The sequence below is a fragment of the Dermacentor variabilis genome, unplaced genomic scaffold, assembly GCF_050947875.1.
Source record: "Dermacentor variabilis isolate Ectoservices unplaced genomic scaffold, ASM5094787v1 scaffold_31, whole genome shotgun sequence".
NCBI classification, from domain to species: Eukaryota; Metazoa; Arthropoda; class Arachnida; order Ixodida; family Ixodidae; genus Dermacentor; species Dermacentor variabilis.
Genome location: NW_027460489.1, coordinates 414,514 through 420,395, shown reverse-complemented (window position 1 = coordinate 420,395; position 5,882 = coordinate 414,514).

Below are 5,882 nucleotides of genomic sequence, written 5' to 3'. Positions count from 1 at the left end.
GATTGTAATAAAATTATATTGGAATTGTTTGACTTTATAGGGCGCAGCAGATTGAAACACAGTATGCCTGCCATTGCCCTGTCAATTCGCGTCATGTATACGTCAGGCCCGTTGTCAGCGACAGTTCGTCAAGTGGCCTTCAACGGCCTAAAAAGTAAACCACAAACGAAAAAAAAAGTGGTGGTGACGATACGTTCCTCTCATTTCGCCCCGCCCTCCTTTCCCCTGCACGCCCACGCCTTCGCTTCGCGGGCCGCTCGCTAGTGGGCCGACGACTCGCTGTGCCAGTGTCGCTACACGGACGGCTGGCTTTTGCGTGTTATTGACGCAGTGTCCCAGCGTCTGGAAGCCAAACGCAAATCTTTGTTTCATTTTTGTTGACATTTTGAGTACTCACTAACCACCCAACACTCGCTGCACCCTGAAGCAGGACTTTGTTTCACAAGAGCTTAGGGATGTCTGGTTTCAACCAGCGACTTGAATAACTACCGGGTAAGCGTTCTTTTTTGCCGGATATCTTTTCAGCACCTTTCCAAACTTCTGTCCTCGTTTCCACGTGAGCACGAGGCTCCGTGTCTCCAGAGTGAACACCTTTTTTCGGCTCCGCCATATGGTGGTAAGTCTTCAATGACACGTATGCATGTGTCAGGTAACCTCTTGTAGAAAAGGTACAAGTGAACATTAAAAAAATAATGAAATAACACGCATTCTAGAAGTTCAAAATGAACACTTCGGTACAGCTCTGTAACCCCCCCCCCCCCCCTGCTGCACACACACAGACCCTGTCTCCCCCTGTCCACTTTGCTTGGTGAGGTAATACTTAAAGGCCCTTTCCACACAAAAACTTCTCAGCGCTGTGCGGTCTGTGCCTCAATAAATGCGGTGAATAATCACTGCTTAAATAAGCACACGAATTGTTGCAGTTGCAGCGCAGGCATGAGTGCCATGAATTAGCTATGTTTTTGCTTCAAACTAGCATCGTGAGATGAAGGCAAACATGCCCTTTCAAAGTGACGGAAAGAAGACATATCGCTCTTGCTGCAGGGTAACTTTGTATAGGTGTCATCTGGAAAGTGGTGCTAGATTTACTGTTTTCGCTAAGCAAGCATCACTGCTATTTCTGCAGCCAATTACTGCACACGTCTTCGATTCACCGCTGCACAATTTGCAGCACGATTGATTGCACATAAGTAAGTTAGAATAGTGGTACGTGCTGCAAGTAGCAGCAAGTAGCAGCAGTGTGCGGTGCCAACGCCGCATGCCAACGACGTGCTGTGCGACGAGAGACGGAGGAAGCAGCAGCGGCTACCAAAGCCGGCAGGCTCTCGAAGCAGCTAAGCCCAGTGGCGGGGCCAGAGGGAGATACGGACTGCGCGCTCGTTTCCGAGAGCGAGACGGCAGCACACGCATGAGGGCGTCACCCGACTTCCTTGCCGTCGACAAACCATCTCGCTCAGCGGCGTCACGTGGCAGCATCTGCTCTGTCGAGGTGCTCTGGTGACGTGGCGTCGCGGCGATGCACTCCACTCACTCAACACCAGTGCGCCAGCTTTGCGCCGTCGAGACGCGTTCGTGACCTGGCGTCGCAGAACTGGGATTTAGGTGTGATTTCGCTGCTACAGACGCCGCCTTCATCGCTTAATGGGCCATTCGATGCTTGCGCATAAAAAAAATGAAAAGAAGATGCGTGTTTTTACCTGTCACAAAGTAGTGACATGATAGCTGGCGCAATATATGCGCGGTAAGCGTCTAGCTTTATTATGATGTGTCGATTGCAGCAATCATTCACTGATGCATGCAAGCAAACCGCTTCCAAGAAGCAGAAAACAGCGGCCATATAACGTGAAACAATCAATCTCTTTCTCTTCCAATTTGCTGACGTCAATTACGTAATTTACGTAACCGCCGACGCAAGTATAACACATTGATTCTCAATGTTGTTAGAACAGGCCAGTCAAACGCTCTGCTCGTTTACAAGGAGGTCACTTTTGTTTCCTTGAAAGCGAATCGCATTACCTTACGTGACAGGTTTTTCTCTACTAATTATCTACCACATGCGCGAAGCATGCACAAGTGTAGAGCGTTCAGGTGGGGTATGGCTAGCCCGATGGAAGTATATAACGCGATGAGGACGGTGGTGCCAGCGTATGCGATTGGCCTGCTTCTTGTTGCTTAGCTTTCAGTGTCTGGTAGAAAATCATGGCGGCTTGCCACGGAAGAGTAGAAATGCACCTAACATCTTTCTTGAGCGAAGAAAACTTGGTGGAGTGATGTCGCGTACGTGATCAGAGGACTCGACAACGTTACACTGCCACGCAAACACTTTTATTATATGCTCCGTAAAGTCGAGTTTGCAGCTACTCTGGCGCCATCTGCCGCCGCGGCGATACAGTACGAGAAATGTGGCTCTGTGGGCCGGCCGGCTCGACGCTTATTACCTCACGCTCACTGCACCTTGTGTCGGCACCGATTGGGGTTGTTTTGCTTGGTTAATTCGCCCTCCACCCCCTTTTCTTAATTAAATTATGGGGTTTTACGTGCCAAAGCCACTTTCTGATTATGAGGCACGCCGTAGTGGAGGACTCCGGAAATTTCGACCACCTGGGGTTCTTTAACGTGCACCTAAATCTAAGCACACGGGTGTTTTCGCATTTCGCCCCCATCGAAATGCGGCCGCCGTGGCCGGGATTCGATCCCGCGACCTCGTGCTCAGCAGCCCAACACCATAGCCCACCCCCTTTTCTTTGTTACGTCTTGCGATGGTGCACTGGCATGCGCTTAACGGAGAAGCGTCGAAATTACGGATGCGCGACAAAGAACAAGTGAAACCGGAAATACTGCTGCGTAAGACTTACAGCCCTTAAGGCAAGCCCGCGATAAATTGGTACATGTTTCCTGGCAGGCCTTACGAACTAGAACGGCGAAAGAAATGGACCGTAGCTGGGAGGGGAGCTAAGTCAGCTTCTGCCATCATATTTGTCAGAAGGGTTTGTTTTGTAAATAGTGCTACACGTGCGTGTTTCGCAGCTTGTGTGGCGCCAGCAGTCATGAACGGGTCAGCTGCTCCACATTTAAAAGACCTTTGTGTCGACTTTGCTGATTTTACGACTGCTTAGTGGAGTCTTAGCATTTGGTATGATCACGATAACACTGGCGTGTGCGATGAGCACTATTTGATGCCGAGGAATTCCTATTTTATGCTAGCGAGCGCTAATTCATAGACGATACTGGTTTCGGCTGCCGGTGTCAGAGGCGCAGTTTCACATGGTGAGATTTTTCTTGCGACTTTGCATTGGCCAAATCGTCTTGCAAATGCAAAACGCTTGTGTAAGCAAATGAATTCACAAGCGAAATAGAACTTATGGAAAGGGCATAGTGAACCTCGATCATTGTACATGATGAAAAACGAACATTCACGTCATGAATATTTTGATCTCGTGGTTAATAAACCACAATCTTCAGCTGCAGATGGCTCCGAATGGGTCTCAAACGAATCAACCAAGATATGCTCTAATCATTGCGTCAATGGAAAAAGAAGCACAATCGAAGGACATCCTGAAAACAACGCGACCCTTTTTCCGGACATTTGCAAAGTGCGGCAAGCTGACCGGAATAATTTGACGAATAAGAAGACCTGATCCCCATTTGCTGGTTTTCTCCCCCCGCGCTACTGGAACTCTGTTGTTTATACACCGCTTTGGCGGTTCGTAATTACTACTGGCGCCTATCTACAAGGTCCGTCGTCATCTACACTCACCTGCTGCGTCGTCCAACTCGAGTTCTTGCGCGGCTTCGCGAGTGCGAGTGCCCCGCGGCACTCGCCGCGTCGGCGCGGAGCATCCAAGCTGCTGTCCGCTGCGTCGAAGGAGCGGAACTTTACCGATGCAACTGCCATCCAAGTGAGGAGCGTCTCCTTCGTGGGGACAAGTGCAACGTGCGAAGGCGGTACTCTGAGCATGGATACCACCAACATGGAACAGAACAGCCCTGCTGTAGTGGCGCACACCTCGGCCAAGAGAACGAAGGAAGCTACTGGCCTTCTATCGGATGAAAATGCAGCTCCAGCAGCCCCGAAAAGACCTCGCTCATCACAAGCCCTGCCCGCACGACCGACACGCACGTCGACGGAGTCACCAACGACATCGTGGTTCAAAGTGGTTATCAAGCCTCGTGCTAGATATGACATGTTCACTCTGCACAACCGTATTATTCAAGCGGCCCTGGGTGCTTGCCTCGAGATTTCCCGATTTCAAGGTTTTTCTCTTCACAAACCCACTAATGCGGTCTCAGTATGGGTATCTGCTATGGCACTAGTTTATAAACTCGAAGAACTGCAACAAATACAAGTCTCGGAAGAATGTGTCCTTCCAGTCCAGGCGGACGTCGCCAGTGGTGCCGATCTGAGACGCTACGTGGTTAATGGCGTTGACCTAGACGAAGAAGTCGAGAGGCTCCTGCAGGAACTATCGTGTCCCACACACAAAGTCGTGGCTTCTCGCTACCTAGGCAGTGGTCGTACGTGACTAATCACGCTTCAAGGTCCTAATTCCCCACCTGAACGTATCCTGTATTACGGCTGCGTACTGCGCCCACGTCCGTTCAAGCCTACCGTTGTGTACTGCTACTCTTACTTTAGACAGGAACACATGAGATCATCCTGCCCCTACCCACCCATGGACGACACCATGGAGCCTGAACCGTCAGCATCGTTCAGATGCGGCCTATGCCAAACAAACGATCATGGCATCACTTGCACGACGTCTCTTACTAAGTTGAAAACCACTAAGAAGGCTCAACAACGCCATTCTCGACAGCCAGCAAGGGCCCCTCGAGATCCACCAATGAAACAAGTCCCTGTGTACAACCGTTATGCCGTTCTGGCCTCGCTGGAAGAGGACGCTAGCCAGGTGACAATAGCAAGTACAGCGACAAGTGGTGCTGCCACTCGTACCTAAAGCGCAGCTGTTAGGTCGTCCACTTCCCGACCGCAACGGGCATCACAATCGATAGAAAACACGCCGCTGCCTTTCGCAGACGAAGAGTTCGAGATCGACGCTCGCCTGGCCAACCTTGAAAAGGAAATCCAACGTCTCAAGGAACGCCGCACAGTGCTCCGGCGTCGTCATGACGGAGCACGGCCGTCGCATTCGCCGTCCACATCTAGTCCTGCTCATATGGCTAACACGGCATCTGTGTCGAAACCTTTTTCACCTCAAGAACTCCTGCGCTTCGTTGCGCAACAGCTCCAGCATCTCACGTCGGTTCTACTGGCCAATCTTAATCTATGATGGCTGCTGCGTCTTCATGTGTGCTAGAAGGCATCTAACAGTGGAACTGTCGCGCCATCGTGGGGAAGGTCGGAGAGCTGCCTCAGCGTCTCAGATATGGGAAGCTGCGTGTTTGGGCTCTACTGCTTCAAGAATTCAACGGCCTGCCACCCGTTCCAGGATTTGTGGCATACTCATCGCCTTCAATGTTGGATCGTAGGAGTGCTACGCCTGATGTCCCTCCAGGAAAGGCTGCAGCGTATGTAGGGTGCACTCTTCATCAGACTAGCATTGATCTTTCACGGTGGTGTACTCTATGTCAAGAAGTCGTGGCCGTATTGATTTGTCTCCAACGCACGGACGTTATCATGGTTTCGTACTATGCCCGCCCCTACAGCGGTCGTGCGGTTCGGTTGTGTCTCCTCTGGCTGGCGCACCTACGACAGAAACATCCTGGTTGCGTCATTATGGTCGCAGGAGACTTTAACGCGCCCCACATCACATGGGGATACGCTATTTCTAGTGCGCGTGGTACATGGGTGCTGGACACATTTATGGACGCCCGATTCACTGCGCTTAATAATCTGTCAGTGCCTACTCGTCGGCGTGACCACA